The sequence below is a fragment of the Centrocercus urophasianus genome, unplaced genomic scaffold (genome assembly GCF_019232065.1).
Source record: "Centrocercus urophasianus isolate 14NV4802_14NV808 unplaced genomic scaffold, USGS_Curo_1.0 seq_2, whole genome shotgun sequence".
Taxonomy (NCBI): domain Eukaryota; kingdom Metazoa; phylum Chordata; class Aves; order Galliformes; family Phasianidae; genus Centrocercus; species Centrocercus urophasianus.
In genome coordinates, this window is record NW_024884755.1 from 2,983,706 (window position 1) to 3,007,211 (window position 23,506).

Here is a 23,506-nt window from a genome sequence, read left to right on the forward strand (position 1 = left end):
AAATAAGTAAATAAAGGAACTTAAAATATTTAGATAAAGGACTTTGTTTTCTGCTATATTACTTAAAGTACATATTTATGGCAATGAAAAAGTGCAGCATAGCAAACAACTTTTTCCAGTGAGAGCTGAATAAGCAATAAGCTAATTGTGTTTCATTTACAAATTATTAAATTACTGATAATCCTGTCCAAATACGGATTCTAATTTGTACTTATCAGATACAGTTCTTTTTGGTACGGCCATGTCTTTTTAATGTATGTTGTCATGTCTCTGATAAAAAGGAGTTAAGAGTAATGAGAGAACTAGAAACATCTGGGAAATGGAAGCAGGAAAGCGAGGTGTCAGATAGCAATCAGTGGCTCGCTTATGACAATTATGCTTCGGAAATGCAAGTAGTTCCTGTGATATAATTTGCAGATGATCAGGCTGGTGATGGGAGTCTGCTGCTTCCCTTAGGCAGCAGGGAGATGTCTGTGCAGATATATGTCCCAGAAATGCCACACTTCCAGGAGAAGCTGTCGGCTCCCTGAGGTCCCACCCACTTGGGATGAGATAGAGGAGGGCACGTGCCCCGTGGCAATGCCATCCATTAGCACAATCCGTGCTGCAGAGAAATGAGCAAGCTGGGATGGGATGCAGCAGGAATTGTGCATTGTGGAGAAGTTCTCCTTCCAGTCACTGTGAGCTCCCTGGCTCAGACTTCAACACCTCTCCAATGATTTACTCTATCTTGCCAGCACTGTCCTTTCTCATTTGTACAAATTTACTTTTTTGTCATTTCAGCTTAGCCCATTTTCCTTCTATACGTTTTCTAGTATAATCAATTTAGTGATTTTGCTCTCCTTCTTTCCAGATCATGTCAGCTAATTACATTCTTGTGTTTCTCCTGCCAGTGTTGGGCTAACACTACTTCTGTGCAGTGCATCTTTACCCACCCCCTCTTCACCACCCCTGTTATTATTTATTAATGGATTGCACAATTCTTCACCTAGAACCTTGACTTATCTTAAAGGCATTCAATAATTAAGCCTTGCAATGAGCCTATGAAGGATGCAATTATATTGTCTATTTACCAGATGGCTAACCAGAAATAGACAGAAGTTAGGTAAATTGCCCTGGGTTAAAAGTTGGGGAAAGGCAGCACTGGGAATAGAATCCAGAGTCGGTTGAGTTTCTTTGCCAAAAGCTTGTAGTACTACAAAGTACATCTACCAGCTGCTGGCAAATTACTGTTCTGGCTCAAAACTGTCCTATTCTAGCTTAGAGTTTAAAATCTATTATTGAATAGGTTTTCAAACTCCAGCCCAGCCCTTTTCTTTCCTAAAGGGGCCTTGGAAACAACTGAACTTGTAAATACAAAGTAAAAATCTGCCTATACTTTCAGTTTATTCCTATGCTAGTTCTCTAGATTATTAAGGTCTGAGCGGGTCTTTTATTCTAATGTGTGTATTAAGAGGAAAACAATATCAAGAAAAGAAGGTCCTTGTCTGTCTGTCTGTCAGCCTATCAATCTATCTACCTATCTCAGTGTGAACCAGACAGCCTGTCCATTGCATCAAAAAGCCAGGCTAGATTTGTTAGCTGTGCTACCACCTGGACTATGTACTGAATTCTTTGACACCATTAAACAGATGAATCACACTTTGTAAATAGTGACTTTAAGGGTTTTGTACTAGAGCAGGTTTTGTACCTTGCTTTGTAAGGCTGGCATGCTTCTGAGCAGTCCTTGTAAGACTAGGTCTCCATGACTGTGTTTCAACTTGTTATCACATCTGAACCAGTCCTGTATGCAGTATATCAAAGAGAATATCACCTATAGAATATCCCAGGTTAAGGGTTGCCAGCAGGTTTATGGGAGCATTGACACAGCTCTTTTAACTATTTTTATGGAACATTTTAGGATTGTCTTTAGCCTTGTATAAGTGACAGTTGCATTGTAGACTCATGAACTTTTCATGGTCAATTAATCCACTGTGATCTTTAAATCTCATTTTACCATAGAAATTATTTGTACATTAATTCACAGCATCATTGTTAAGGTTAATTCTTATGGTGGACAGAAGTACTCGCCTCTCTGCTGCCAGAGCTGCAGGCCAAGGCATGTTGTCCTCTGCAAGGATGGTTCTGTCATCAGACATCATGTTCCTGCTCTTGTCCGAAGCTGAACCGTGCTTGGGAGGGAGAGCTGGCAAACATTTTTTCCATTATTCAGTTATAATAATGAAGAAATGCCCTTTGGTTGTTGTGCCTTCTTATTTCTTGTGCCTGCCCTGGAATGTTTCTGAGTTGCTTTCAGGTATGAGCACCAGCAGTCAGCAGTAGTCAGCAGGTGTCTGGCAGCCTTAGCACATTTCCCAGTATTCAGGAATTACTGCTTTCCAGCCCTCTTGCAGTGGCAGTGGCTGTATTACTTTGCATAAATTCAGTGGAGTTGTAGAAGACCTTTTGGGGCCATTTGAGGTTTTGGCTTGAGCAAGATTGAATGCTGCAATGTAGATTTCTATTTTGTGAAGAAAAAAAAGCCCATCCATGTGAAATTGTGCTCATTACAGAGGAAAATAAATTCCTGTCTGTCAAGCAAATGGCCAGCCTTTAGAACTGTTCAGGCATCCACATCAATTACCAGAGAAAAACAACACCTGTGTACACTAATTATTTCTTTAATTGAAGGTTTTCAGATACAGAGTCTGCTTTTATCAATAGAACGCCAGAAAAATTCCATTGTCATCAGTGGAATAACTCCTGATTTACACTGCTGTGTGATAGAGTAAATTAGGTGAACAGTATGTTATGGAGCACAACTGCAGTGTTGTGACAGTTCTAACTTGTAAATATATACTTTATATACTTACATGATCAATGCCCCTTTAAACAGTGTTTGATTTAAATTGAGTGGTTTTGTTTCATGTCTTTGTCTCATGTTTGTTGACTTTTTACTATCCTTACATCTGTCAAAAGCATTTTGATGCTATAAATAAGAGCGGGGATTAAATGCATTCTTTGTGACAAGCAATGTGCAGTGTATTCACTTCTTTCTTCTCAAAGATATATTATTCTTTTTATTATTTTGACTCTGCACTGCTCCATTATTCTGAAGATCAGTAGAAGTACATCTGAAACAGTTATGAAAAAATGGTTTGTCTGCGAATACACACACATACATATATTCTACTCGTGACATATATAGTTGGATCTAAAAATATCCACAGTCAGACTTGTTTTTTTTGGATTTTATTTTATTGTGATTTTCTAGGTGGTCTCCATACTGTAATAAAAAATCCCGTGTTATGATCAGACTGTGTGCGGTTAATAGAATGACTCAATCAGACTTGAGGTGTTCCTTCTGGCAGAAGTGCTAGGTGTAGGGTATTGGCACGTCATCATGTGTTGGTTGTACCTCCTGTGCCCAAAACTTGAGGGGTTGTGTCCTAATTCCCACCACAGCATTCTGCAGCAGATCTGATGTTCTGGCAGGGTCCGTTTGAGTTATGCAGATAATGGCCAAATCTTGCAGGATTATGGTAACCTCAATGAAACTGTGTCTGTTTGCGTTAAAGGAAAGCTTCACCCATGATGTGCGTTACACCCATCAATGCTTTCTGAAAATCTGACCTTGTCACTCTGTGGAGCACAGTACGGTAGGAATTCACTTTAAATAAAGTCAAGATTACACACAGGAGGAAAAGTCGTGGACAGTTATGTATATATTTTAGTTGCATATAGCAGACATTATTATCTATATTAAAATTGTATATTTTCGTGAGATACCATGTTAGGCCAGTGATTTGCAGGCAGGAGAATGAGAAAGATTCCTTCCCTGCTGCTTTCTGGCTTGCAGAAGCCCAGTGGCAGTGAGGTCTAGTCCAGCCTCAGCCAATTTTATTTTGTATTTGTTTTCATTACTGAGCATGCTTCACGTTGTTTTCTTCAGCTCAGCTTCATTTTTTTCACTTTCTGTATCAGGAAACTGGACAAAGTCAGCTCAGCTGGCAGCAGGATTCAGACTTTTATTAAGCCAGAAATCATCTCAGTCAGTAATCTGGAAAGATGGTGAGAATTTGTGTGTTTGGCAGGATAGTAGTTTTTAATTACTGTGGATTTCTCATCTTCTATATTTCCCTGCAGTTCAGTATCTAGTTGTGAACTTGCAACACGAGTGTCAAACTCCCCTCTAGTGGTTGCTCTACAAAGAGGATAAACATTAATTTAGCTTGATGACAAGTACTTAACTCTGGACTGAATAAGATGACAATTTGTGTGAGATTCTGATGATTGTACATGGCAGGTTTTTTATTTTTCCTTTTGCTTTCTCCCTCTTTTTAATGATTTAGTTACTTCACATGTTGAAATACTGTAATTAAAACATGAATCATTGTAAAAGCAAACAAATAAACAAAAACAAACAAGCAAAAAGAACTGTAGCACTTATGCTCTGCAAAATGCAAATGTGCCACCTATTGGTGATGGCTTTGCACTTCTTGATGCTCTTCCCAACAGGTCAGAGGCAATGTCACGACGAGCAATGCCATTTGTACTGCCCCACAGAGGGGCTCTGCACGTGGCTCTGCGCAGAGCTCTATTAATGCAGTACGAGTGCTGCGATAATATAAAAGCAAGAACTGAGCAATAAGTGTGAAATACAGAACTGAGTGTTAAAAATGTGCAAAGAATAGAATGATTCATTAAGTGTCATTAAGATTAAAGAGTTCCATTTCTTGCTAACAGAGTTCTCTGCAGCAGATTGTGAAACCAGAAATATACTCTACAAGGCAGAAGTTTTTTGCTATGTGTGAAGAAGAAAGATATGGTGAACTTGTATGTTTCTCAGCCATCTGAGCTGTAAATTTGCACCTTTACAATCCTCTCAGAAAATCTGTTAATAACTTTTTGGAAGCTATTCTGCTAGTCTTATAAGACAGGAAGATTGGACCCTGCCTGCACTGGGTCTGCAGAGGAAAGGAAAGAGCCTCGGGACATTTGACTTTGCAAACTCTTTGTGAGGGTTTTATTTCCCAGTTTTCAGAAGGAGCCTCCATCCAGTCTTTGTGTGCGTTCAGAGCAGCATTTCTGGTCGTTGTTTTGCACAGGTACCTCTGATCATCCCTAAGTGCAGTAATTACACTTGTGCATGCAGAAGTGGAGGCTGTATTTTAAAACTATAGTACTTCTAATATAATTTTCTTATGATTTATATAGCACTTAATTTTGCCTATTCACCAGGATGACATTAGGTGTTAGTATCACCACTACTTCTCTTATTTAGGTGAGAAAATTTTAATGGCAACATTACTAATTTCCTCACTCTTATAAAAAAAAAATAAAGTTATTTGGTAATGATTTTTTGCAGTGTGCTTTTGCTCGTAATCTGCTTTCCCTGTGCTTAGCTTTGGTTGGTGCTTTATTGTTTGTTTTTCTTTTGCATGGCTCAGCTTAGTGAAAGGACAGAGTCAACCCTGCCTGGCTGCAATAAGCTATGCACTGGTGTATGACATTAAATGTACACACCCGAATGTAAGATGCCAATGAAAACAAACCCAGTTTAGTACAGATCAAGCAATGATGATAGCTACTGTACAGCAGGTGTGGTTAATCCACAATCCAATACTTGGCTAATAGCCTAAAAATACTGTTTTTCTTTAAACCTCAAATAACAACAAAACAACCAAGCGACTTGGATAGAACTTGGAAGGAAGAACTAGAAAAACACATTTGAAAATATGGGGTATGTTGTTAAAACCATAGATCATAAAGAGATAGTTGTGTCAGGTCCTTTCAAAAATAATATGCCTTCATCTTATGTCTTAATGTAAGGCTGACTTTTGTAGCAGATGTTCTGTGAGCGCTCCCTCCCTTACTCAATGACAGAAGCCGTACCAGTGCTCCTAGAGAGGTTTACCTTTCAGAATTGACAAGTGTTAAAAGAAAAGGGGGGTGAGAACAGGTTTACGATCTACATCGCAGATATGTGGGAAAGGGTTTTAAAATATACTGTGTAAGGGAGAGGAGAAAAATCAGACACATTAAATAAAATCTTTATAAATAGTAACAGTGAAGTCATACAATGATCTTCAGCAAAATAAACCCCACCAAAGCAGGCTGTGAGCACTGAGAGCCTATTTCTTATGGGATGCAGTGATAAAGAAATTACATACTTATTTGAGAGGAACATAAATAAAGATTAATAGGTTAATGAGTTATTTTCCTTTCATTACTATACTATTGTACTTTATTATAATTGCTTTGCACTCATTTAATTAAATTTGAACTAGGGCCAACACAAGATAATTTGTTTTCCCTGTACTAAACAATGAGTATGCAGATTGGAAGTACTGAAGCAGTAATCAGCCCTCTGTTTGCAACACTTTTCTACTCTGAGTAGACATTATAATTGATAATTTGATTGTTGCAGCACTCCGTGCAATATATTTTAAAGCAACATTAACATAATGGAAATTATGTTGTGTGCCTAATCCCAGCTTTTTACTGTGTAAGTATACGAATCCCATTCTGTAATGAATTAGGGCACTATCCACTAAACATTGATACAACCTTTATGTGCAACGTTTTGGAATAGAGCTATCTGCTTCTAGTCTCCATTCAGTGCTTTCCCTATCAAGTTATATGGCTTAAATTATATGCAAAAAGGGGATGTCACAACTAAAACAGCTAAGCATTTCAGTAAAACTAGATTTATTTTGATGTGTTTCTTTCATTACAATAAAATAATTTTTGTGTAATTCCTCCATAATTCCTTCCTTTTAAGGGAAGGTTTTTGTCCAGTTCGTGAGAATTTTCTGTTCTCCCTTTTCAGTTGCTGAAACTTGGTAGCAATTGATATTAAAATAGTGAAAAATGATGTGACTCAGCTATCAAGGCTGGACTTTTCAATGCTGGTAATATAAACAAAATTTCTGCAGGCTCTTAGGTTTTCTTTTTGGATATTTTAAAGCACACTGGAGTAATTTAAGAAACAGCGACTGTCATTTGTGCATCTTCCACGCAGAAAAAAAGGGAAGGCCTTCCCTTTGCTTCCTATGCACATGCACTGCTTCCTATTGCCACCAGCACTTGTAGTGGACTTAACTTCCATGTGTCCTGATCAAAGAAAATTGTGGGAGCTGAGGGACAGTCCTGAGCAGTTGTGTGTGCCTTTGGCAGCACCAAGGTTACATTTCCCTTCAAGTTTGGGCTGTGAAAAAAGAAGTGGAAAAACAAAGTGAAGTGAGATGGCTTATAAAACTCTGTCAATAGTGAACTTTGTTTTCTGACAAAATAAGAGTGATTTTTGCTTGCGGAAATGTTTGAATCACCTCACTTAATATTTGCCTATTTGCTCTTATGGTCCAAAGTATCCCTGCACTAAAAAGGTGAGCTGTGGTTTTGCAAAATAAATTCAACTTGTTTGAGAAAGCATTGTAGTGGAGAGCATTTTACTGTCCTTTAGGACTGAGCTTGCGAAGCCTGCTCTGACGTTTCTTTTGCAAGGAATTGTACTTTAAATGTACCACTATTAGTATTTGAGAGAAGTTGTGCTGAGGTTAAATGTGTGCATTGGTCTGATTGGAGAACGCTTCCAGGCTGCCTGCATGGGCAGGGAACATGGCTGACAGGCTTGGCTTTTCACATTTGTTTTGGTTCACTGGTGACACTTTTTTTTCATTTTGCTGATGATTAACATTATTAGACAGCCCATTGGGTGAGGAGAGATTCCAGTGTTCTCCCAGAATTGAGGAAATTAGAAGCAGGGCAGAAGTCACCTGTGAGTTTCTCAGAGATAGAGTGAGAGGCTGTAGGTAGTTGGAAGATGGGCCAACCATCATTCAGCCTGCAGCCTGTGGAGTGGCAGGGTTTTCCTCAGCACCTAAGAATATGCTGCTGTGTGTTATGCCTTAGAAAAACTAGTTTCTATGTCTCAAGTAGAAAGTGGTTTATAAGTGCTCTTTCGTATCATCTAAAGCCACTGCTATCAGCCCACAAGGAAAATCCAGGGAGTTTTCTGTTTTCCATTTATCGTACTTTTCAATTGATTGGTCAGTGGTGTGTATCTTTTTTCAGTTTCTTTATTCCCTCTCTTTCAGACTTGGAATATCACTGCCTAAAATCCCAAGGGTAACATTATAGATTTCTTTTTCTTTCACTCAGAGACCTTTAAACACACAACGTACCTGAATTGTCATTCCATCTAGCTTTAATTCAGTCTGGGTGTGTAGCCTAAATCACAGACTGAATACTGCAATATTGCTTCTTTACACAATTTAAAAGAATAGACTAAAACGAACAATCCTCTTCATAGGTGTGCATAATAAATACAGCATGACTGGAGATGTAAGAACAGAAGAATATCTTGATATGAGGTGTTATAACCAAGTTAGATTTATACTTACATCAAAAATTGCATGAAGAAAGAAAAGTACAGGGATCATGGAAGGGTATATATGGAAAAATAAAATTGGAGGTATTCAAAGCTTAAGTTTTGTATCTAGAGAATTACACCTACCATCCAGCAAAGACATTTATTTGGGAGAAATAAAAGAGCAGTTGAGACTGTTGAAGTCCATATGTCAATCATCTCTAAGATAAAACTGGTAGGGAAGATTGAAAGATTAGAGAAGAAAGTGAAGAATGTAAGCAAAAGGTACAAAATAAGTTTGTGCAAAAGGCTAAGATAAAACACTTTCTGAATACAAAAGAAATGAGGTTTCCGGATAAAGCAGTAGAGTTTTAGACATAGCAGAGGTAACCTACTCACAGAAATGTATTTTTCAGGTGTTAAACATTCTGACTCAGTTTTCACAATGAAGATAAGGATAATACAAATAAAGGAGATGCAGAGAAAGAATAAGGAATTAATATAGTTTCAGTATACTGACAAAATCCAGGGCTTTAAAGATCAACAGAAATTTCTGGGGGAAGTTATAATATGTAGGGGGAAACAGAGATGCTGAACAGGTCATGAGAAGTCGTGGCTGGCTGGAAAAGCCTGATGATTTGAAGAACGGTTGAAGACTTTTAATTCCTGGCAGATTTTAAGTCACTGCAGATGTGCAGATGTTTCAGATAGTTTGTAGTTACAACAAAATAGTTACACCTCCTCAGTTTTGTACGTGGCAGTTTCCATTACCTTCATGTACAATGTGCTTTTTCCTACTTTGCTGTGGACAGAGAAGAGCACCATGTGGTGGCTGGATTGAGATAGGTGTAGAAGAGTATTGATAGAGAGGGCGCACTCATTCCATCCCAGTGAAATATCTAGTGGCAAGTTTAACATGTAGAACAGTCCAAAAGGAGAAATAACCTGTCAAAGCAAGACCTTCCAGTGCTTTGCTAGTGCTTGCATTCATAATATGATATGCAATCCAGCCTAAATTCTTCTATTGTAATTACAGAAAGATAAATCAGATGTACAGAGTTTCTGTACAAGCAATTTTGGATTGTATAAACTGCTAACTAACATACATGTGGTCTTCCATATAGTAGGTACGTGTAAATCTCAGTGACTTTTTTAGATGAGTGATTTTCAGAAGCTGACTTCAAAATCTGAAAAAAACACTCTGAACACTACTTAGAACAGAAAAGACCATAAGCTCACAACCAAGCAAAGAAAGTACCAAATATGTTCTCAGAGGCCAGATGAACCAATGTCAGAAGGCTGAATGTTCTCAACCACAGTGAAATCAAAGAATGTAGAATCAGGGCAAATTGTGAAATGCAAATGACACAACCTAGGCTTCGCATGGGTTGGTGTCAGTGAGAGAAGATGGCATTTCAGTAACGCTCAAGAGACCAGTCTGCAATTTTAAAGAAAATAAGTAAATAAATAAATAAACAAGGTTTTGTATGAACAGATGAGGTTCCAAACTGAAACTAGTATGGTACAGGGGCAGAGAGACCCCTTGTCTCTTTTATTTGTAACTTTTATTTGTTAAAGTTAGAGGAAGCTGGTCTATAGAAGAGGGAGATGAAAGCTCGTCTCATAGAGTCAGAGATAATTCTGAAAGGAATAGGCAGGATAAATGCTACTAGGCTAGTTGAACTCTTCTGAGATGCAAGAACAAGGGAGCATGAACTAAGAAAACCAGCTATTATCTTTGCAAATAATTATGAACATTATTTTAAAAATTTATTTTGCTGCAGTGCTATATTTAAGGAATTAAAAAAAAAAAAAAAAAAGAAGAAGAGGGAAAAACTTTGGAATAGAGATTTTAATTCAAAGGGATTCATAACTCTGGATGTTGTCACTGGACATTTCCTGCAACAAATTCCCCCCACAAATGTATTGTATGGGTAGAGAACAAAAATTATTTCACAGAGTATATTTATGTGTCTACCATTTACCCTGTTTGAAAACATCTGTAGTGGAAGGGATTATATGATGTCTGGGTCATCAGAGTATTTATGTGCTCTTTTTAAATTTTAAGTTACACATCTGTGCAGACAAGTACACAAATGCACATACCCACTGAAACACAGCATAGGAATTTGTGCCTTTTGTAGCTCTGATGAAAAATTGTGAAAGCACTTCAGAGCTGGGTGCTCCCTGAGAGCTCCCTGCTGAAACAGCAGTTCCTCTTCCTTGCAGCCCTTGTTCTGTTTGGCAGCACAGTGTGCTAACTGAGATGGGAAGCAGAAAGGGAGAAATGTTAATTTTATAAGAGACAGGCAAACTCCAGTTTAAATGATAAAATGGAGGATTCTATGTGTAGGTGCCACAGGCTGACATGAGTTGTGCTTGTAATGCTTAGGAGATGCTCAGAAGCTCAGCTATGACTGTAGTGCTATGCGTGGTAATGGGAGCCTTCCCATTACCACACTCTGAACACTCTGAACAGTGCTTAGACCAGAAAAGACCATAAGCTCACAACCAAGTAAAGAAAGTACCAAATATGTTCTCAGAGGCCCGACAAACCAATGTCAGAAGGCTGAATGTTCTCAACCACGGTGAAATCAAGGAATGTAGAATCAGGTGGTGATGGAACATCAAATCCAGCTTTATAAATTGTGGACTTGAATGACTGAAGCTCAAGTCTGCTCATTCAAAGATGACTGCATAGAATCTGTCAGCAGAGGTCCCTATGGTCTACCGAAACCTGGATTTTCCATTTTTCTTATGTTTGAGAATATGAAGACGGGCAAAAAATGTAAGTTGATACCAAATGATGAGACACACTGAAGAGGAGAGAGTAGCATATTTTTTTAAAGGTGATTGACTGAATTGCTTTACTGTGACCCAGTTTGGAGCAGAGAACTGAAATATGGGGAGTTCCATATGAACACGAGAGAGAACTTTACTTTGAGGGTGACAGAGCACCAGAACAGGCTGTTGAGAGAAGTTGTGGAGTCTCCTTCTCTGGAGATATCCAAAACCTGTCTGGATACTTTCCTCTGTAACCTGCTGCAGGGATCTGCTTTAGCAAAAGGGTTGGACTAGATGATCTCCAGAGGTCCCTTCCAACCCCTCCACTTCTGTGATTTTGTGAATCCAGCCTGATGAACTGACTAACTAACTCTAAAGAAAGGATGCATCACTTGCAGCTCTAACCCAGGGCTGTGGCTCTTAGAGGCACATCCAGGCCCACTTTAAATTGGGTTGCTCAGCCAGCAATGCAGGCACGGTAGTACAGAGCCGACACAGGGCAAGCTGTTTACCCAGTTTTTCAGCCATGGAACAACATTCACATCAGTGAATGCAGTGAAGACATACTCGGAATAAGAATGTGATTTATTCTTTCAATGTGAGAAGCAGCTATATGTTCAACAAAGGCTTTCCTCAGACTAATGGCCAAAGTAGGCCCCAGTGCAGCTCCTCTATAGAATGAGAAGAAAGGATTGTTTGTTGAAGCCCAACTGTCCCCCAAAATAGACTGCTTAGTGGATTCTGTCATGTATGAGTTCTCTGCTCACTTCATTGTCAGGGGTGTTTCTGCAAGCCTGCCATGCACAGCAGAGCTGGGGAATTTACTACAGCTGATAGAGCAAATAATTCAAAGTCCTGTTGCATCTTGAAAAGAATAGATGACTGCTATAAGCCAGCTTAATATATATAAGATACTGTTTACTGATGGAATACTTGACAATGTGATTTTCTATAAAACTTCTCGTTCTCAGGGAGTGGCAGAACATTTAATGAAGGAGCTGTGGGTGCTCAGAGCACCACATTTCAGTGCATTCAGTATGTGCTTGCAGTGGCTCATGGGGCTGTGGCCAGTGCGGGCTGTCCTGCTGAGCAATGGGGGGGCAATGGCTCTGACACCCTTTTATTCTCTTGAACCATTTGTGATACTGCTTACCCTCTCCTCAGATGAGAACCAGAGGAGGAAAGAAGGAAACTTAATTCTTAGCTGTTCCCTAATGCAAGTGATGGTAAGTTTGACACTTTCAATATGCAAGACCAGCAACTACTTGAGCCTCAGTTATTTGCAGGAACTTTGTTCTCCAGTACAGTTTTCTGTCCTGCTGTGTACAAGAGATGTATGCTTTACTGTTCCACTGCAGGATGCTGCCTTCCTGAAAGCTGAAGAAACCAAGTATTAAACTACACACAATTTGTTCTCCTGCTATACTTGACTTCAGGTGAATTTGAAAGGCACTGATGCATCTAATTTGGATAAATAATGCTCCTGAAAATTGTTTCTTTTAAAACCAAGTTTGTAATATCATTCATTTTGGACACTAATCATCTCCAACCATTTGGAATACTGTTATTATTTGCGTATCTCTGAGTGCATGCTGATTGTGACTAGCATTGATTCTTGGATGTAACACCACTGTGTCTTTCGCCTGCCTTAATATCCTGGTTAGGTTACTGTAACAGAAAGGGCAGACCACTTTGGTGTGTCCCACCAATGCAGTGCAAGGGCATTCAAGTGTGTGGTGCAGAGCTAAAGGTTGAGCTTGCACAACCAGCTTGCACATCTAAACTGCACATTTTAACATTTAACATGGTTGTGATCTCTGCACAATTTGCAATAAGCTTGTCAGAGGGCTTAAAATGGCAGTAATTGCTCTGAATTCAGATGATCAGCTGAAGGAGGCAGCATGAGTCTGGGAAGCTTGCAAGAGAAAAAAAAAATGCCTGTATTCAGCTGTCTCAGGTGAAGCTTGGCTCTAAAGCACATGCTGGAGCACAGCCCAGTCCAGAAGGGGCCAGAATTGCTGAGCCAGATCACGCTGCTCATTTGTGGCATGGAAAACGATTCTGTTCTTTTCTATGTCTGCCATCTCTAAAGAGGCTGTGCAAGTTTTCCTTTAAATGCAGAAATTTATTTTGCAGGACTAATATTGGTATTATTCTATCCATAAGTAATACTAAGGTGCGACTGAAGTTATTGGATTTAACTTTGGAGATCTACCTGGCAGGGTGAAAATAGCTTCTTATAGCTGCTGTAGTCTGGAGAATTATTAATTAGCGCAGTATCAGTTTTCGGGTAATTGCTTAAATGCAAATTAAAACAAAGTGGAATTGACGGTTTTCCTTCTTTGTTGGTTTTATTTGGTTGTTTTTTCTAATTTTTCTACACATTGATTGTTCAGGCAGCTCACAGCTATCAGGGAGATCTTTCTTGAATAAATACATAGCGATGTAGGATTTACAATATTATTTTTTCTCATTTAAGCCATCACATATTGAAATTGAAATAAAGAAAATGTGGGGGAGCTAACTTTTCCCGAAAGCCCTGAGTTTGTTCTGCCCAGAATAAAATGCTTTTTAAGCTGATTTTCCCCATTTGCTTCAATGAGTAAGTTTCAGGACAGATATTAAATGTGTACATTTTTAGTTGCTTGTTGGAGAATGTTCATCTAGAGTTTATTCTGAATGGATATACATGAGATTTTGTAAGAGATGATCAATTGTTTCTACTTAGCCCTCACAAAGGTGACTGCTGATGTCATTAGGAACCAACAAAAGAAACTCGGTCTAGGCTTTTCTCAATAGATACTCACATCAATGCAATTTATAGGCTGGCATGGTCTCCTACTATGGGGACTCCATGCCACTGAATCAAAATTTACTGGCCAGACAGCCATAGTTTCCCTTCTCACTTGGGATGTTCTTTGACTTCACAAACATAATGGGAGGAAGTGTTCAGCAACTATTTTTTCTGCTGGAAATTACTTGCTCAGGTCTACTTTTGCTGGAAAAGCAGGGGAGCAGGTGAGTCACACTGAACCTGTCATGGATTGAAGTTGCTCCATGGCATGTAGACCTCCTGCTTTGTTACTCAGGGGAATGATGAGAGGGGTGGGAAGAGATGAGATGTCCCTCACCCTGTGGGTGCTGCAGGAGGAACTGCCCTGCTCATCCCCTGCCTCACCCAGAGGGCAGCCTGCAGAGCTTGGGCCCTGGGTGGCAGCAAGGGCCTTGCAGCCTGCTGGGTGGGTGTCTTGGAAAGTGAGAGAAGGAAAAAGAAAGAAAACACATTTTGGAAAAAACCCTGTCAAACAATACCTGTTGTGGGCTCTGCCTTTTCAGTGAGATGCAAATGTGTTATCCTTTCATTTCTGCAGCAGTTCCAAGTTGCATCATTAATAAGGGACTTGTTTTAGAGAGTGACAGGATGGGAACGAGCACTGTAATTACACACTGTTCTTTTTGCCACAAAAACAACTGTATGTTCTCATTACCTCCAGAGACAAGGAGTGAAACAAATTTCTAACACCTTGCCCTCCATTACAGCTGGACACTGTTCCACAATGACATGAATCATTCAAAAGTGAAAATGTACCCCGTAGAAACGTTATTCAGTAGACTTTGTACAAAAGGAGGTATTTCTGCTCACCTAATCAAAGGATAATGAAAAAAAATTGTGGCTTTTCTGTAGTAGCTGTGGAAGTGCATTGCTTTTTTCTTACAGATCAGATCATCATTGCACAAAGAATTTACAAAAGAAAAATGTTTCCTTGTCTTGGAGTTGGGTAATTAAAAACTTTCTTCCTGCTCAGTTCACCAAAAGAGACATTTTCCAACTCTCTTTAGTACCTAGAATTCCCCTTTTTTTTTTTTTCCAATGGAAAAAAAACAACCTGTAATATAGGGAACTGACACACTCACAACTTACCTGTGCTCTTTGAGAAAAACAGTGATAAGCATTGCTCTTTTGACTTTGTTTCATCATGCTTTTTAATGCAAATTTCCTAATCTAACTTGTAAAACATTTAATATTTAGAATATACTCCTTTAAGATCCATCAAAAGAAGCAAAGCTGCATAACAATGCTTGGTGCTGGCGCATTGTGAGGCTGCTACAAAGGAATGAGGTGATTCTTTCTTTCAGGTCACAAGGTCAGGCTTCACTGCATTAATTTTGCTGAGTCTCTTTGTTATTTATAACAAACAAGGTCATTTATTTTCATTTCCTTGTTTCTAATTGCATGCATCTCCTTTGGAGTATGAACTCAGTAAACAGGTGGCTGAAATGCTGGGGAAAATGCTTGAAGCTGTTCCAGAAAAAAGGGCATGTCCCACACTGGTAAAGCAATTTGATGAGTTAGAGATTTAGTCATAGCAGGATGTGCACCTGCTTGAAAGCAAACACGCTTCTCTTTGGCACACACAGATACATGCAAATTAAAAGAGATTATTTCACTCTGAATGGTGGGCTGATATTTGATCAAATTTAACATTTTCTATTTTAAATAAAGCCTCAGTGTATATTAGTGAAACACAATCTCTTTTCAGCTGCTTTTGATTTTTTACCACTTCTCTTTGATGAGTATTACAAATGGATGATATTTCTTCACTAGCTGAGCCTACAAAAAGAGTGTGTCTCCAGAGGAGAACTTTATCAGAGAATCTTTATGATGAGAACCAACTCCATGCACTGAAAAATGGAATAATGAAAGCTGGGATGTCTGACTGACAAGGAATGAACCGGATCTTCAATTTTTACTTCTGAAATGAATTCCCACAAATTAAAGAGCATTCTACTGGTGTCTTTCTTTTTAACTCAGTAACACTCGTGTTTCCATGCAGCTCAAAAAGAAGCCCTAAATACATACATGGGCAGCTTTTGCATAGGTAGTTTTTGAATTTACATTAGAAAATACAGGCACGGTACGGATAAATTTATGGCTGCTTTGTCCTGAAAGATGAGCTATATTATGGACTACCTTGATTTCAGTGGCAGCTGAGAATATAGCAGGAAGCATTAATTGTCTGGCATGACCGAGCTTTTGTTGTTGGTAGTTGAAAATGGAACTGGAGCTGAATCTGCAGGGGAAACGGGGAGTTTTTTAAGCAAGATCTATTTCCCCAAAGATGGGGGGAGGGGTGGGACACCATGCCAGTGTCCATAGACTCTGCAGAGAGCTCTAGGGCTTACAAAACCCTCTGAGCAAGGGGAGAATGCGGGAGCAAAGCCAGAGAGGTGGACGTGCCATTCCACAGGACAATTGTTTTGTCCATTTTGCAGGACTGGGCATATGGGTGTGTTTGGAGGAGGCTGTGCAGGGTCACGAATCCCCCTGCTTTCCCTGTCATTTGTCTGCAGATTATTTCCGAAGAGTGGGGCAGGGAAGGCAAATTGGTTGTAAGGATTATGCTACAGCTTTCATTGTTTAGGATGCATACTGTAGCCTTTCTATGAGAAGATTACTGTCCCAGGCTTCTCTTTCCATGCATATGAAAATACATTTGTAATTTCAGGAAGAAAATATCTTTAGCTGGCATGTTGGGGGAAGAAAAGTGTTTTGTATCGCTAAAAGAAGATAAAAATCCAAAACCTCTCTTTGAGCAAAATATTTGTTTTTTGAATGTAATTATAAATGTCATTGTACATTCTTCCTGACTTCGATGCTTATCTTGAAGAGTTCAGTGAAAATAAATTGTTTTCATGAAAGCAGAGAAGCCATTTGATAAACACACTGTCTCAGAAAATTGTTCCTGAAGGAGAGGTCGTTCTCTCACTTTAAAAGAAAGAGAATATGTTTTAGAAAACGAGCGAGGCAGCAGAAATAAACATTTTTGGTTTCAGTCAATTCATTTTAAAAAGCAATGTGTAAATCGCATGGAAAATTCCGCATTGATTATTCTGACTGCTGTAGAACCCTGAAATAAATGGAGTTGAAATGGACTTATATCAAAACACATTGTATTTAGCAGCAACTTGGAGTGTTATTTTACTACTGCTTTTTAGATTTGGTTTTGTGATCAGATGTTTTATTAAATATTAGCCATTCGTGGAAACGAGGGCTGATTCTGTAAGAATAAGCTTGGGGAAATAGAGAACTGGGTGAAATCTGTCTTTAGCTTTTGCATGCTGAAAACTCAGTCCATTGAAGCATCAGAAAAAGAGCTCAACTCTGTAAACCGAGCTTACGTCTCCTGAATGAAAGCATAGCGGTTCTGTTTGGAGAAGTTGCAGTCCCTAGATCATACTTCTAGAAACGTGTTTGTTAATTTTTAACCTGATGAATTTATGTATGTGTGTATTACTAAATCCCGAAGTCTTTCGTATCAGAACTTACCAAAAAATGGCTTGTTTTCTGATTCTCAGCTGGAATCTTCCTGCTGTTAATTCTGGACTTAATAATAGGTTTGTGGAGGATTGCATTAATTAGACACAGGAATAACCAACAAGTCCTTTGAAAGATCATTTTCAATCATTGCATGGATCTGATCTATCCCAGTAAGGTTGTATGTTAACAGCCCTCTCAAAGGTGGATAGATAATTTTTTGTTTATCTTCATATGTTCTCTAGCGTTGATCACTAATTACCTTATAGAATCATAGAATCATTAAGGCTGGAAAAGACCTCCAAGATCATTTAGTCCAACTGTCCACCTACCAGCAATATTTCTCCACTAAACCACATCCTGTGGTTTACCTGTGCTGGTAGCAGGTGACATTGGTACCAAGATGGAGCACTGCCTCGTTAGCGAGGAACAGGAGAACAGCAGCTTTGCATGTCTTGCTTCTTCCCACAGCACAACTGTGGGATGGGAAGTGGTAATTGGGAGAAGAAGACGAGAGCAGATGGCCATCCCTGCTAACAAAAGTCAAGCAGATATCCTACATAGGTCATCCCTTTCTTTCCCAGCAGCGTTGAGGCCCAGCATCTCCTTGCACCTCATTTTCATGAGGATGGCAGCCCCCCTAGAGTATGTTACTGTATTTTTCAACTAATTGCCTGATAGAACATTGGGTGAAATGAAAACTGAAAAGCATTTCTGAGTGAATCTGGTGCAGTGATGAGGATTAAATGTAACCTTTCTCATCAGGAAATACTTTTCACTGTATCTCACTAAGACCTTTCAGATAAGTTTCATTAAAATAATTCTTTTAGTAATAAGATTTGATTCTAATGCAAAATGAAAGTTTCTTCCTGACAAGTTTCTTAAGACTAACGCAGAAATGCAGAGAAGAATTTGGGTTGCTTTCGATAAGCATTTTTCTGCTGAAAGGTTGCAGGCATTTTTTAAACAGTAGATGCCCCTCTTTTAATTAATTCATTTGTTTAAATTCTGTACGAATATGAAGAGGGCCAGAGGGGAAAATAAACCAAACCAACCAACCAAAAGAACATCCAAAAACATAGTGATGGCTTTATATCAACAGAAACATAAAACAAAATATATTTACAGTTGTCTCTAACCAGGCCTTTCCATCTTGCTTTAGAATGGCAGCTGCAGAAGAAAAGAATACCTTGCACTGTTCTCTTAGTTTCATCTAAAGCTTTTATTCTTTAATGCTTCTTCTAGAAATGACACTCTTCCAGTCATTGTTCTCTTAAAGAATTTAATTTTTACATCACCGGACAGTTCCTTTTCTGTTTTCAGTACTGCAGTCAGTTTGTTTTTCAACGTGGTCTTTATCTCACAATAGCTGTATACTACTGTGTCAGGATACTGTAGCACTGCAGTCAATAGCAACAGGATATTCACGCTGTCAAAAAGTAATCCTGTATTATCCATTACACACAGGTTATTTTGGAGTGCGGTGGAATACTTTCTTTAAAGTGACAAAAACCTTTTTGCTTTAAGACAGAAATAATGCTTCAACTTCGTGGCTGTCTGTGTTTTGTAAACAGCCAATAAATCTGAATGCTTTTTTTTTTTTTTTTTTTTTTTTTTTTTTCTGTTAGAATAAGGTTAAAATTGCCAAACACAGGTTGAGGTTGTGAAACACTTAAGGTAAAATGAGATTTCAGTAATGCACAGAAGCATCAAATCAGGTGCATGTAAGTGTTAGAAAAGCTTCAGCGTTTTGTTTTTCCCATTGTCATAAAATCCTGCATTTCCCAACTTCAGACCAGAAGAAATAGAATTTTAGCTAGCCAATAACTTATATTTTTGCTTTTTTTTTTCCTCAAATCACTCTACATTTGCATATATTTAAATAATGATTAGTATTTTTAAGGAATGACTACAACAGTAATTTTTTAATATACCATTTGATTTGTAGTTTTCTGCATAAAGCAATGGAGGCAGAGGAGGCAAAGAACCAGCTGGCAGATGGGCACCAAGCTCCAGATCTCCAGGTGACATGGCTGCTCCCATCTCTCCTCTACTGCAGGAAACGTGGTCAGTGACTAATAAGCATTTATCAATCTCTGCTTGAGATATGTGCTGAGAAACAGAGGTATCAATGAATATTTGAGCTGAATTAATGCAAACAAAACAAGTTTTTGCTCTGTTGCCTTGTTTATGTAGAGTATTTCTGCCTGTAAGATCGCTTGTGAATGCCAGTTGACCCTACGTGCTGAGAAGGGGACATCAGTGAGATGAACTAATTAGTATGCTGTTAATTGCGCTTTTTCTTAGACAAAAGTTTCCACTGCACTTGTTCTTTTGAGGAACAAATCAAAATATCATTGATTCTCTGCAGCTGTACTTGATAAGTAGAGTATAGGTCTAATTCACAACCCATTGCAATCAATTAAAGGGATTTCCTATTGATTCTAAAAGGGTATAGATTGCTTTCTAAACCTAACCTGGTTGGTGCTCTATCTTCTCTTCACCTGTTTTCCTTTCATTATGTTCTATGCCCCTTCATCCTCTATGGCTGCTCTGGTGGGAAGGGCCAGGCATGCTCCTCAGCAGATGGCGTGAGGATGCTGTGTTCTTCCCCCTCCTCTTGCTCCGCCCAGGCCATAGAGGCCACCAGATGTAGACCATGTGCTTTTGGCTTCAAAAGAATGAGCCACAACCTGTGGCATGGGGTTTGTGATACAGACTGGGAGCCTGAGGCAGGGCTTACAATAATGCAGTTTGGGTGGTCCATAAAGGTAGCAGCAAGGATCACTGGACAAAGCAGATAAGCCATAACCGTGGAATGTGTTGTGCTGCCTTGCTGTGTCCTAGCATAGAGAAAAGGGCTTGCCAGGCTGGTGTGGAAATCAGCAGCACCTGAACATCGGTATTTACCTATGCAAGCAGGCAAATGCTGCACTGGGCAGCCGTGAGAATTTGTGCACGCGCATTTTCAACTCTATATGTGACTGATTCACTGCAGTCCAATTTTTGCTCTTCCATCAGAAAAGCAGTCTGAGCATCCTTAATGGCTTTTAAAATTGAGTTGTGCTGATGACTCAGAAGAAAGTATAGCTGAAGATGGAACAAAGTCACAGTTTGTGTGTGACTGCCTGAATCATCACTGTTGGCATTAGTAGGCACACGGTCCAGTTTCATTCAAGTTCACTCCAGTTCTATTCAAGTTCTCAGAAAGTTTCTTTGAAACCGAGGCTGCCCAGTACCAGAGAAACTGGAGTGCCCTGCTTAGAGCAGAAAGATGCTTCCTGTCATTCAATCAGCAGAAAAGATGGGCAATGATTCAAGTTGCAAATAATTGATACTTCCAGCAGCTCTGAAAGAAAATGTAGAATTCTGAAACTGGAGTTTTACTGAGGGATCTCAAATTGAATGATTTGAGAGAATTTGTTGGACTCCTTTCAAGTGATATGTACAGAAAGATAAACGTTCTTTGGCTCCTATTCTATCTTTAATGTACCCCAGAGATAAATACTTTGTTCCTAACAGCCAGCTCCAACTTCATGTATATGGATTTAAAGCCTAGCAGAGATTACTTGAGTTTACTTATTTAATAAACTACATTGAAGAGGTGTCAAGAAAGGAAAACACACACTTGTTAATTTTTTAGATTGTAAAATTCCCTCTGGTGCATTATCACATAAAACATAATATTTTGTTTAAAGAGAAAAAACAAATTAGCACATCTATCCCAGTGTCTCTTCTGTTCTTCAAATCACCCATTAAGTTCGCTGCAGTCTTACCAGTTCTACAAAATGCTGAATTTTGGCATTGGCAGAGATCCCAGTTTGTCATGGTCAGGAACTGGATTTCTTTTTTCTTCCAAAAACCACTGGATTTCTGTGTTTTAGTTTCCTAAGTTTAAAAATACACACTGTTTCAAAGCCTTTGCCCAAGTAATATTTTGGGGATAAGCATCTTACCTTGCTGGAATTAAAGACAAACTAATATCTGACTATTTTTTTTCCATTTCAATTTCATACTGACTTCCACATTGAGGACAGGTGGAATATGCTGGAATTTTCCAATTGTACGTGTTCTTTTCAGAAGAAACAGGGTTGGAAGCAGCATGCTCCATTGCAACACTGTCCCATCACTTGCTTCCAAGGCAGCAGCGACCCTGTATCCTGCCCCACATCCTGTGCTTGGAGCCAGGCTGGCCTGGGGTAGAGCTGCCAGGACACTGCTCCAGGCCTGCCTGCCTGTCCAGCAGCAGTGCTCTGCAGGTTGTGCATAGCCCAGAGCCATATGCTGCATGGATCTGCCACACGTGGGGTATCCTTTCAATACAACCACAGGATCAAATCCTGAACTCATAATCATTTGCCTGTTATTCCTTGCTCAAGCACTTTCCTTCTGGATTCCATGGGAGCATGCTTTCAGACTGCATTAAGAGTTTAGAGAGCCAGAGCAAGGGGGTCTGGAAATGCCCTTTCATTTATATAGCAAGGCACTCTGCCCTTGCTACCTGAGAGTTGTTTATCCAGCACATCCACTTGTTTTGCAGAAACGTTTGCCACCTAATGACTAAAGCAAAGCAGGGATTGCTTTATTAGCCCAAGCTCAATGCTGAGAAGAGTTTGTTGTGCCCACGCATGGCCACTTTTCTGCTACTGGAGCACTGCTCTAATGCAGTGGTGCGTTCTGAAGCAGATTCAGTACTTGGCTGTCTTTATTTCTAAACAATTGCTTTCTCTAAGGAGCATAAATAATTTTTGCCACAGGTATGGGGTTTGCCTGTGGGAACACTCAACTGCGCGTTCTTCAACCATTCTCCTTGTAGCAACAGAGCAGATTTTTGCAGTTTTTCCCTTTGGTTAGGAATGGTTGATGCTAAATGAATATGCAATTGGATTAAGTATTTGGCTGCATGTGTCTGCTTTCTTTTCTGCTTAGGCACTTACCAGTTCATGCACATTTTTTCCATAAAGCTAGATAATAAATACTCCATGTAAATACAGATGTATATCCATGCTATGTTTAATTTTGCTCGTGGAGCAAAACATCATTTTAGAGATCTTTCTTGGCTTCAGATTATGATATTTCCAAATCCACACCCCAAAATAAGCAGTCCTGATTCTTTGATCTGGCATTCCCAATTGTCTCAATGTTTGTGCTGCAATAAATCTTGCAAGTAACATTTCTCAGAATCAAATCAGAAAGATGTTCCCTTTCCCATGTTGTCCTTGTTGCCTGCTTTGCCATTTGTTCCCATGTATCTGCACAGTGCAGACCTGGTTGTGGTCAGCGTTGGGACAGCAGTGCTGCCCAGGACAGCCATCCTCTGCTGGAGCTGCAGCAATGCAACAGCGCTGTCTTGAGGGGAGGTGTTGGGATGCTGTGCAGCTGAACCTCGTGTGGTGGTGGTGGCATATGGCCATTTTGGAGTAAACTGAAACACAGCTGTGGGTACATTTTCAGCTGGGTTATAACTGCATAGGACCTGCCCTGGAGCCAAAGGGCCATTCTTTCCCCATCACAGAACTTTTGAAGCCGTTTCCATCCTTTTCTTCCTCGCGCCTGGCTTGCAGGGCTTAAGTTACAGTTATATGGCCTTTCCTACTGCTTCCGCGTTTCCTTCAAGAGTTCTGGAGCAAGATGCTGGGACTTGGAAGCCCCACACACCGCGGTGGCTACAGCTGCAGTGCGCAGCATCTCCGGTTGAACAAACGTGGATTATTAGGGGATGTTTTTGGATAGACCTCTCCCGACTTCGGGAGGTCAGGAAGGTTTCTGCAGGGCAGCAGCGTTAAAGTCCCGCTCCCGGCAGCGCGTTAGGAAAACCTCCCCCTGCGACCGCCCCCTCCTCCCGAGGCAGCGGCACGGATCGATAAAGTGCACCGCACGGAGAGCAAACGAGGGCAGCGGCGGGGAAAGTTCCTCACCTGCGCCCTCCGAGGAGCGGGGGCAGCCATGGGCCGCCCGAGCCCGGCGAGCAGCGGCGCGGCCCCGCACCGGCCGCCGGGGGCGGCAGCGGGCGGGCGGGCTGCGGGAGGGGCGGCGGCGGGGAGGGGCGCGGGCCC

General features: G+C 40.0%; 1 protein-coding gene across 13 annotated transcripts in view; it reads left to right on the plus strand.

Annotated features, from left to right (window-relative positions):
- Positions 1–23,506, plus strand: part of TOX3 (TOX high mobility group box family member 3) — a 238,701-nt gene that overhangs the window by 144,275 nt on the left and 70,920 nt on the right. For 10 of the 13 annotated variants that reach the window (XM_042821635.1, XM_042821637.1, XM_042821638.1 and 7 more), the window contains one exon: positions 19,399–19,517. The exons of 2 other annotated variants lie outside the window; for them this stretch is intronic. The gene's annotated coding sequence lies outside the window, so the exon portion shown is untranslated. Of the gene's footprint in view, positions 1–12,298; positions 12,361–19,398; positions 19,518–23,506 lie in introns of all 13 variants that reach the window. One more of the 13 variants, XM_042821639.1, reaches the window with a different exon arrangement.